At 42.9% G+C, this 11009-nt stretch overlaps 1 pseudogene; it reads left to right on the top strand.

Moving 5' to 3' along the window:
• The first annotated feature begins 205 nt into the window (after positions 1-205).
• LOC101606337 lies at positions 206-3021 on the top strand (annotated as a pseudogene).
• The last annotated feature ends 7988 nt before the right edge of the window (positions 3022-11009 follow it).

The following is an 11009-nucleotide window of genomic DNA, read 5'->3' as shown; positions in this document are numbered from 1 at the left end:
AGCTGGGAACCAAGTATTCAAAACACATGAGTGCCTGCAGGACGTCTGATTCAATCCACCGCAGGAGTATAGGTTTCTACGCTGATTCACGAGCTCTATTCTGAAAGGGTAGTGGTATGAGAAAGACTTTGATAGATAAGGAACAGTTGAAAGTTGATAGGTTGGCATTCTGCATAAATCCACATGGCGCGGCGGGCAAGTCGACATGGCAGATGGTGATGTGGGAGCAGGGCACAAGGCAGGGCAGCACCGAGATTCAAAGCTGATAAAAATGAAGGGACTCGCCGATTTAGGGGGTGAACGTGCGGGGAGAAGACTCTATTGAAAAATGAGCTGTACATCAATACAACCCTTTTGGATTTCAGCCCTGCATCATTTACTTGCCTGGTGTTTTGTACAGTTCAAAAAGTACTTGGCCTTACACAACAATCTTTCTTTAGCTAGTGGAGCCAGTGTGATGAACCGGTAATTTTCAAGTCCAGAATGATGATAAGACCTTAAAGTAAAAGAAAAACTGGAACTAAGATAACAAAGTATCCATAAATAAAGATGACTGTTATCTATAAGGGAGGGATTGTTAAAAAGGAGCAGAAATTCCTTTCACAGATAGTGAAAGATTTGTTTTTATCAAGAAAAACACTGGCCTGTATAATTTGAATTTTATTTATTTTTATTTAGTGAGCATGTATTTAATACTAGATGTCTCAAACTGTTAAGCACTTGAAAACTCTTAGCATTTCATAACAGCCTGTGAGGACAATAGCCACATTCACTTAACAAGTGGACATACTTCAGAAGCCCAGAAAGTTAAGTAATTTGTCCAAAACCACATAATTAATAAGTTGTGGAACTGAGGTGAATTGCAGATAAATAATGGGGAGGAGAAAAGGAGAAAGGGAGAAAGACAGGGAAGGAGAGGGAGGAAAAAGAAGAAAGGAAGAGGAGAGAGGGAAAGAGAGGAGAGGATGGAAAGGAAGGGAAAAGTGACTGTTATGTCACAGAAAGTATGGATGTTAGAAGAGAACCCAATTGTATTTGGACTAATGTGAACATTGAGTGACTGGAAGTAAGGTAAGACAGTGAGACACACAGATAGTGATTTTGAGAGAAAGTCAGAAGTGGATGGTATGGGCTGGGTACGTAGCTCAGTGATAGACTGAGTGCTTCATATGCATGAGGAACAAGGGCTAATCACCAGCACCACCCTGGGCTGGAGGTAAAAAGTTGGACTCAGGGAAGTGGAGTTAAGAGTAAAATGGAGGGACAGTAACAGAGACACAACCAAAATGTACAGAGAGCAAATTCCTACAAATTGTGGATGAACACACAGGCTTACGCTGTGACCCGGAACGGGCATTAGAGGTGCTGTGTTTGACTGGGACTCTCCACCCCAATCCCCACCCCACCCCATCCCATGGCACCAGAGGCTTAAACAACTGGGTCCTTGTGGCACAGCCTGGAAAAAGTGGAGGTTGGTAGTTATGCACTAGTTGAAGTTATTCATGTCAGGAGCCTCAAGCCAGAGGACGCTCTGTCAAGGCCTCATTAGCTGTGCTCCGTTGCGGTGAGCCTCTCTTCGTGTTTACCTTCCGAACTAAGCAGCTTAAAAATTCTCGTTATCTTCACCACTCTGAAAGTGACTAAACCATGTTGCTTTTCATTTCTCAAGTTTCTGTTTGCATTTTTTCTACAAGCAACAAGCAGGCCGTTGCTGAGCTAAGCCTGGAGCTGCCTGGATGACTCACTGAGTACAAAAGCAGAAGTTTCATGGTGGGTATGCTCTGTGTCCAGCCAAGAAGGTGAAGACTTGAAGTTTCCACGAGTAGGGTCCATCTCACATACAGATGATTTACTTTTAATAAAGTCCCTAGGAAAAAAGAAACAAGAGTAAATAATGCTCCCTAGGAAACAAAAAAAAAAAAAAAATTAAATTAAATTAAATTAAAATAAAAAAAAATCAAGGCAAGACTCAGAAGTCACTGAATAAAGGGGTCCAGAAGTCTTCCAGTCATAAAGTGCATGCCAATCCTACAACTGTCCCTTCTCACAGCTATGGCAAAACACCAAAGAGCAATCCTGGGACACAGGTTTCTGCTGACAACAAGCTATCCACATCCCCCCCACCCACCCTGCCCCATAAACCTATAAAAAGCCAGAGTTCAGATAGAACTAGTGTACAGGACTAACATCTGTAATGGTCATGCATGGCACCTGTGATGAGGTGCCATGTTTTCACCTAACAGCGAAGGAAGCTGAGAAAAGGAAACGACATCAAGGGACTAGTCCAAGTCACTGAGGTCAGGGCTGGCAGCCGGCGTCACCGCACACCCCTCTTCTGATCTACACACACACCCCTGTATTGCCAGGGGCAGGGGCAGACTCATTTCTCAGCAAGACCGCAGAGGTCTCCCTGGACCATCATCCGGAAGCGCAGAGCGGCGACCAAAGGGCGGCGCAGACCCGGAGTCAGCGGCGTCCGATCCCGAGCCCGGATTCTGCAGAGCCTCCTCAGCCAGCCACGCACACAGCCACCTTCCAGCAGAGGCCTGGCGCTGGGCGGAAGACTGGCCTCGCTGATGCCGGGCTCGAGCTGGGAGTCAGAGACGCCCGGGAGAGGCCATTGCAGGAGGATGCTCGCTTTCAGATCGAAGGGACAGTGCAGGATGCCAGAGAGATGCTGAGCTCTCACAAGCACAGTGCACCAGAAAGCTGCCTGGCGCCTGGGAAAAGATCAGCCAGAAGAGGAGACCCCCTGCTGCCTTCCCAAACCCCACCATTGGCACGGTGACCCCGGCTCGGAAGCTCATCAGAACCATCCAGGTTCTACAGCAGAAGACCATCGGGCCACTTCATGCCCATCCTGCTGGAATGGGGGTCAATGTTGTCGATAACCACCAGGCCGAACAGAACTTATATGGCCTAGATGACGACGATGATGTTGTAGCACCCATTCCTGCTCAGCAGATGAAGTTTGCAGCCATGGGCAGCTTTCTCCAGCACGTGGCCGGGCTGCGGTCCTGAGCTTTTCTGCGTGTGCGCGTGTGGAGCCCTCGAACGGGCTCGGCTGATCCATCCTGGGGTGGCGGAGGTGGTCTTCCTGAGCCTCCATGTCCACACAGCCCACAGAGTTCAAAATTCAAATTTTGAGGAGGATCGTGGAGCCAGGCAGCCAGAAACGGGGCAGAGGAGGGAGGGTGGCCCTGTTTCCCCAGGCAAAGCTTGTGGCCAATGGGCCATTGAACTGAAGCGCCCTGAGCGTGGAAGGGTCGCCCGGGGTAGAGCTTCCTCACCGGATGGGACCCACCTCTCTGTGTTGTGTTCTACCCTGTGCGCCCCTGTGTGCCAACATTTCTGTAGTATGCCTCCTCTGCCCCCCACCTCATCACCAAGGTAGGCTTGTATTTCTCAGTGTGCCTCCTCCTACCCTTAGACCCAGGCTGATTTCTCTGGAAATGGTACACTATTCCCCTGGGTGGCATTCTTGGTGGCCTCACGGGATACCTGTTTGAAAGACTTGTTTTTTCCAGGGTCTTTCTTTTTCTGAATTTTATGCTTTCAAACAAGCCGGGGATGGGAAGCGCAGCCCCGCTAATGAGAGCTAGCTCCGCTGGAGAGTCGCCGTAGGTCACAGGTCCTTTATCCTCTGAAAAGTCCCGGCTCAGTAAAGAAAATTGAGGCACCATGAACTTCTCAGTTTGCTGAAATGATTCCAATAAAGAGAAGCTAAATTGATTTATGTTTCCATGAAGTCAGACCTATTTGCCCAACAGGAAGGACCCAGAGTTTGAGCCCAACTTCAGTCCTCTAGCTCCAAGGTGGTCCAGGCCAAGAATCTAGGAAGGGGGCCTGAGGGTGCCCACTTTCCCATTCTGCAGAGAATGCTACTGCTTTTACCCACTTGAGTGGTCATTCTCTTGGGCACCTGGAAGACATTCCTCCTGGTTTGACCCTTCTTGTTTCAAGAGGTCACCCACACTGCACCAGGACCTGACTTGTCACTTACGGAATCTACTGGGCATGGTTTGGACTTCATGTACCACATAGGTATTGTAGATGCCCTGCTGTTCCCACGCTCCGTGTGCTGTGACCTCAGAGTTGCGCTGAGTCATGTGGAACGTTGAGAAGGGGAGGAGACTTGCTACCCACCGTGACTTGTGAGAGTGCCAACTTTGGAAACTGGAAGAGAAGGTGGCGGGCCAGCCTGGTGTCTACTTTCCGCTCCCTTACGTTACTCCTGTGTGTCTGGTTGAAAGGGAGAGGAGGAGGCATTAAGGGATGGAGGCGACGATTACTTTCCATTTCTGAATAAACATTCATTTTTCCTGAAAACAACAACAAAAATTCCTAATGAGACAGAAAAAAAAAATAAGTGTTTCCTAAACACTGAGTAATCTTTTCTACTAATTAATCGTTGATCCCAACCCATCTCCTGAAATGGTGAGCCTCAACATACTCAGAGACAAGCTGGGAAACTCAGTAGTGTGAGTCAAGCTGTTTTCTGCAAATACTGTGAGTGCTCCTGCTTTTAGAGTCTGTAGGAAGAGCAGGAATATTGACAACTGAAGGCATAGATAGAGGAATGGTGGAGTTACAAAAAAGGAAGAATGGAAAGAAAATCGAAATAAAAATTTTCAACATGAACATATTTTAATTTTGCTTCCTTATTTCTCCATGTCCAAATTTCCAGTTTAAATAGTTCCCATTTCATTTGAATTATGAGAACAGATACAATAAAAAAAAATCTTTTGAAATTGGGACTATAAATCTCGCAGTGGAAAGTGGCATGCATTTTAGTTCAGAATGTTGTAAGATTGGAGTTGTGGGAAATTACCATTGATTTAACATTCATCTAAGAATACTCTCACTTAATTCATAGCTCTTTTACCTTTGATGAGAGACAGCTTTATAGAAAGCCTTCTGTTTTCCCCTTCCTATTACTCCTCTCAAACCTGATGTACAAGGAATTCTAGGAAGAAGGTTTTGTCTTTAGCTCCTCTGACATTTCTCTGTGCCAACTCTTCATTTTCTAGCATATGGTTTGTTTTGGGAATAATATAAAGTACACTTATGCATCCTGAGGTAATAAATTAGTCAAGATTTTTATCTGGATAGTCTCAGATTTTCTACTAAGCTAGTTTTCTTACATCTCTAGTTTTCTCTAAAGCATTTTGTTAGGTGCCTTACAACTGTAGATAGCTCAGGTCCACTGAGAATTGAGGGTGGAGGGGATAAATTCTGCTTTCTATCCAAACAAAGGTTATCAGCCTTTAGCTATCTTTGAATTGTGGATATCCAAAAATAATTAACTTATCTACTAATATTCTATTACAACACACTAAAACAATTTGAAAATTGTGTACACATTTGTAAGTTCCAAAATTTCAAAATACAGTGTCTATATAATGAGGAGTTGGATAAAATTCAGTAACAGTGAGAGAGTGTTAAAGTTATTGGGTTCTATGATGCATGGTCATAAGTCTCCTCTTAAATAGTTCACTTCTCTAATATATGCTTTATTCTCAAATACTAGTGGTCTTTCTGATCTTTTTTTCTTAAAATGTAAAATTTTGTCTGTAGAGTTTAAATTAGAAAGAAAACGATTACATAATACTTCAGAATTGATTGACCCTTTAGAGTTTCCTATTAAAATTGATTTTACTGGGATAGGGAGATAGTTCACTTGGTAAAGTGCTTGCCTTGCAATCATGAAGACTTTAATTAGATCTCTATAACCACCTACAGAAGGTGACCTTGGCAGTGTGTGCTTGATATCCTAGTGCTGAGGGTGCAGGTGACTTGGGGCCTACTTGGGGAATTCCAGACCAATGATATACTCTGTCTCAAAAACATAGATGGTGCATGAGGCATGACATGCAAAGTTGTCCCCTGGCCTCTAAAATATGTATATGTGCATGTGTACTCACACACATGAACACCACACACACACACACACACACACACACACACACACACCCAAATTCCTTTCACCTTCTCTGTGAGGAAAATTACCCTTGACTTACTCAATTTTCTTCAACTCCCCCCTAAGTATTAGCAGATTTATTTTATGGATGTTTTTGTTCTCATTCCACAAGCATATCTTAGATACTGATATACAGTGCTTGTTGACTCACAGATCTCCAGGACACTGTGCCAACCCAGTGATGCAGCTCAAAGTCCACTCTAAGAAAAAGTAGGTCAGCTATTCATGTCAAAAGTTTCATAATAGCCAGAAACTGTAGAAATCTCAAAAGTGACAAGTGAAAAATAAACAAATACCATGTGAATTCCAGGTCAGCCTGAGCTAGAGTGAGAAACTACCTCGAACCCCCCCTCCAAAAAAATAAAAGCTTGGAAGTGACTTCTAGCCATTTCTTGCAACATATATGAATTTTAAAAACATGAATTTGGGCTGGAGAGATGGCTTAGCAGTTAAGGCGCTTGCCTGCAAAGCCAAAGGAACTTGGTTCAATTCCCCAGTACCCACGTAAGCCAGATGCACAATGTGTTGAATGCATCTGGAGTTCGTTTGCAATGGAATGAAGCCCTTGTGCACCCATTCTCTCTCTCTCACCCTCATTTCCTCTCTCAAATGAATAAATAAAAATAAAGTATTAAAAAACATGAAATTAAATGAAAAATCTAGTGGAAAATATGTACACTTGGGTTATTCCTTTAAGTGTATTTCAAAAACTAGTACAAAAAGACAATAAATTTTAGGTTGGCAGACCTAAATGGTAAAAGGAGAAAGCAAAGGGAGAAAACAAAATTAAATGAACAAGTGGTGAATTACATGTATTAATAGAATGGTGCTTCTTTATATTTTAATTTTTTGTTTATTTTTATTTATTTATTTGAGAGAGAGAGAGAGACAGAGAGAGAAAGAGGCAGAGAGAGAGAAAGAGGCAAAGAGAGAGAGAGAGAGAACTAGAAGAGAGAGAGAATGATTGCACCATGGCCTCTAACCACTACAAACAAACTCCAGACACATGCTCCCCCTTGTGCATTTGGCTAATGTGGGTCCTGGGGAAACGAGCCTCAAACCGGGGTCCTCAGGCTTCACAGGCAAGGGCTTAACCACTAAGCCATCTCTCCAGCCCAGAATGAAGAAGATGGATGGGATAGTAATTTTTAAAAGGTTTCTTAGAAAGATCCAGGTACACTTTGTAGGACACACAGATGGTTGGTTGATGGTTTATCATATCTTATGCTTATTCTTGTTTTATGTTTTTATATTTGTAGATTTTTGCAATAGGATTTATTCATCTCATGTTTTCATACAGTACTATAGTTTTGTAATGTTCCTTGAACTAAGGTCATTTTATTTATTTTCTCGTTGCTTTGATAAACACCCAATCAGAAGCAGCTTATGGGGAAAATAAGGTTTATTTCAGGCTTAAAGATTCCAGAGAAAACTCATCATGGCAGAAGAAACTGGTTCACTTCCATAGATCATGACAAAGGGACACCAACAGCCAGCACTCACCAAGAGCCAGAGCCCAGAGCTGGCCCCCCATACACACCTTAGGGCCAGACTTACTACCCACCCCCAGTGACACTTCCTCCCAAGGTACAGAGGACATACAATCACATTCAAGCCACCACAAATGCTAGACATATATTTATAAAAAAGTTTCTTAGAATTTCTCTAATTTATGAAAATGTTCATTATGACATCATTGATAATGGAGAAAAGCATAACAAAGTAATGACCAACAATAGATAGGCTATATATAAATAATTCTAATTGAGGTTATGATAAATTATATTATTGATAAAGTAATCATAATTATATAGCAACCTAAAACAAGATTATCATATTAACTAGTATATGTTCTCACAGAAACTATCAACAATATATATATAGTAGTTGGAGTGTGGAGTGGGGATAGTTTTGTGCTTTTTAGATTTCCTGTCATTTTGGTATACTTTATTAAAAATTAAATGAGGACATCTGAATATATAAAATACATATAAGAAATGAATCAACATGTTGAAAAGATGCCTTCAGTATTTGTTATGGGGTCTGGAGTCACACAAGATTTCAATGACACAGGAACATGATCTATCATAGAGCACAGTGATTTGAGATCACAATACTACATACCCAAAGCACCACTATATATTATAAAGATATACAATTTTAGTGTGTCAATTAAATGTTAAATCAGACATTTATAAATGAGCATAAACTCATATTTCTTGTGAGTGGAAGCAGCTGGACTCAGAGTTAAGAATGGCTGAGCAAAGAATTCACTGCACTTGACATGGTGGCCAGCTCGCTGCTGGCTGGCTCTCAAAGCGCTGGAAAGCGATCTTTGAGCTGCTGGGGAATGATGCTCACTAACAAGCAGTGGGCCCTGCAAGCAACAAAATAATCCATCCACGCAGCGGGGGTACACTCCTGTGCAATAGTGGCACACTGGTAACCAGTGGCTCTCTCACTGGATAAGGGACAGTGGGAGGGAATTCACATGTGGTTCTGAGAACCACATCAGAATCCTATGACTTCAAGGATCACAGACTGTAGAGGGAAGCTTCCATATTCTATGGCTTCAAGGAGAGGTTATGCCCATCAAAAAGTCTTTTTAATGTTAGTAGCAGAGAGACCCCAGACTCATTAGTATGACAAGAGGCGATCCAGCTGCTTAGCATGAGATGGGTCATCTGTATTGTAGGTACCAGGGCCCAGGAAGCATTACAGAGCAAGGGACAGTTTAATATGAGTGCTGTTCTCACTGCTGGCCTGACAACCTACTCTAAGGAGATGATGGTAGACAGTGAGTAGACTCAAAACCCAGCAAAGAAGAAAATCCATGGCTGCTGAGAGTTCAACACTAAAGGAAACTTGTAACATGTGCCCCCACTCCAAAGGATCAGGGAACATTCTGGAAGAGGAAAGAGCAGAAAGACTGTACGAGCCATGGGGGTGGAGGAGGGAGGAGAATCCCGAGGTATTGTCTCCCCCACAAAGACCCACTACTACATTTCATGACCCCACAGTGACAACTCCACGGAAGAGGACTCTTAGTGGAATGGGGGTGGGGTACAGGGGACATAAGCGGATAATCTGGTAGGATCATGGCCATCAGGCTGCATATTCATACAGTCGAGTTATCAGTTAGAAATAAAATAAGCCAGCTGTGGTGGTGCAGGCCAGTAGGATATTGCTGCAGCGGAGGAGGCAGGAGGATCAGGAGATCGAGGCCAGCCTGGGATACACATTTAAAAAAAAAAAAAAAAAAGAAGAAGAAAAAAAAAGAAGAAAATCACTGCTGTCAATTCTCACGGCTCCTTGTGGCAATTCAAGACTGTGGGGGCACTGTGTCCCCAGTGAGAGCTTCTTTCTGGTGGCACTCTTCCAGTCATGGAAGAGCCTGTGAAGCACATCTCAGGGTCCAGGAAGACTTTGCTGCTTTCCCATGACTTCTGTCCCTGAGGTCCTGGAAATTCCCATCTGCAGTGAGCCTTAGGCTTGTACTTTCTGAATATACCCATGCCATCAAGTTGGAAAACTGTCTGCCAAAAAGAAGTCAAAACTCCATGATGTCTAGTGTACAGACACCCATAAAGCCATCATGGCAGCATAGGCTGAGGCCACTCAGCTCACATGTGCCCCCCCCCCACACCCCTCGTGCAGTCATTCAGGGGGCTGCAGCGAGATGGTAGCTTTGGCCAGAGTATATGAACTGTAGAATGACTGGTCATACATGATATCTTCTTTATACAACTGAGAGAGCTGGCTACCATGTGCTTCCTTTCAACATGGTGGTCTTAGAGAAGTCAGACCCTGTATGACTTCCTCATTGCTGTGAACAAATATCTGGTTAGAAGCAACTTAAGGAAGGAAGAGGGTTACTGTCATTCACCGTTTAGAGAGGAGGTATTCCCTCGTGGCAGGGAACAAGTGGCAACAGAGCTCAGGCGGAGTGGGTGGACTCATCTCCAGCAAGGCTCCATCTTCTAAAGGTTCCATTACCTTTTCAAACAGTGTCACTAGCTGGCGATCAAATTTCCAAACACATTAGTCTATAGGGGACATTTTACATTTAAATCACAACAAACCTCTCTCTTACAGGGCTATTTTTCCTGGACCAAGCTTTTCAAATCCCACACTGCAAGCTCTACTTTATAGTTTCCAAAATCAAGACATTGCTAAGCAAAATAATCTTTAAAATGTGTGTTTTTGTTAATTAAATATTCACCACAATAGGATGTGTGTTTGGTGTTCTCTGTGAATAAAACTGCTTAGCTCAACACTAGCTCCACATGACTTTTTATTTTATTTTATTTTATTTTATTTTATTTCATTTTATTTTATTTTATTTTATTGGTTTTTCAAGGTAGGGTCTCACTCTAGCTCAGGCTGACCTGGAATTCACTAAGTAGTCTCAGGCTGGCCTCGAACTCATCCTCCTACCCCTGCCTCCTGAGTGCTGGAATTAAAGGCATATACCACCATGTCCAGCTTCCACATCACTTTTTGTTTGCTTAACGCTTTTCTTGAGTAAATGAATAAATGTACATATTGGCAAGAAATAAAAATTATATGATCCCTAAATACTATGTTTTATTTACTACAAGTAAAAATCAATCATGAGGCTGGAGAGATACCTCAGCTGTTAAGGAATTTGTCTTAAAAGCCTAATGACCCAGTTTCAGTTCTCCACCCAGTACCCACATAAAGCCAGATGCACAAACTGGTCATGTATCTGGAGTTGTTTTATAGCAGCTAGAGGCCCTGGAATGCCCAAATTCATTCATCTGAACAAAAGCTTTGCAGATAAATATATAAATAAATAATTTGATCATGAAAAAATTTTTAAAGTTGGAACTTCAGGTAGCTTTCTAATCAGCATAATAGCTGGGGCAGAAGAGTGTGGTGTGAAGAAGGGAAAAGGCTCAGTCGTAGTCTGACAGTAAAGCTTTCACTGGGCGCTCCTTTCTGCTCCTCTTGCAAACAGAAGCACCATCTCCTCAAAGATGACAGCTTCCCTCCAGAGAAAATGTAA

Source organism: Jaculus jaculus, chromosome 12 (assembly GCF_020740685.1).
Source record: "Jaculus jaculus isolate mJacJac1 chromosome 12, mJacJac1.mat.Y.cur, whole genome shotgun sequence".
In the NCBI taxonomy this organism is placed as follows: domain Eukaryota; kingdom Metazoa; phylum Chordata; class Mammalia; order Rodentia; family Dipodidae; genus Jaculus; species Jaculus jaculus.
Note: the sequence above shows the minus strand (reverse complement) of the source record. Positions and strands in the feature narration are given on the sequence as shown.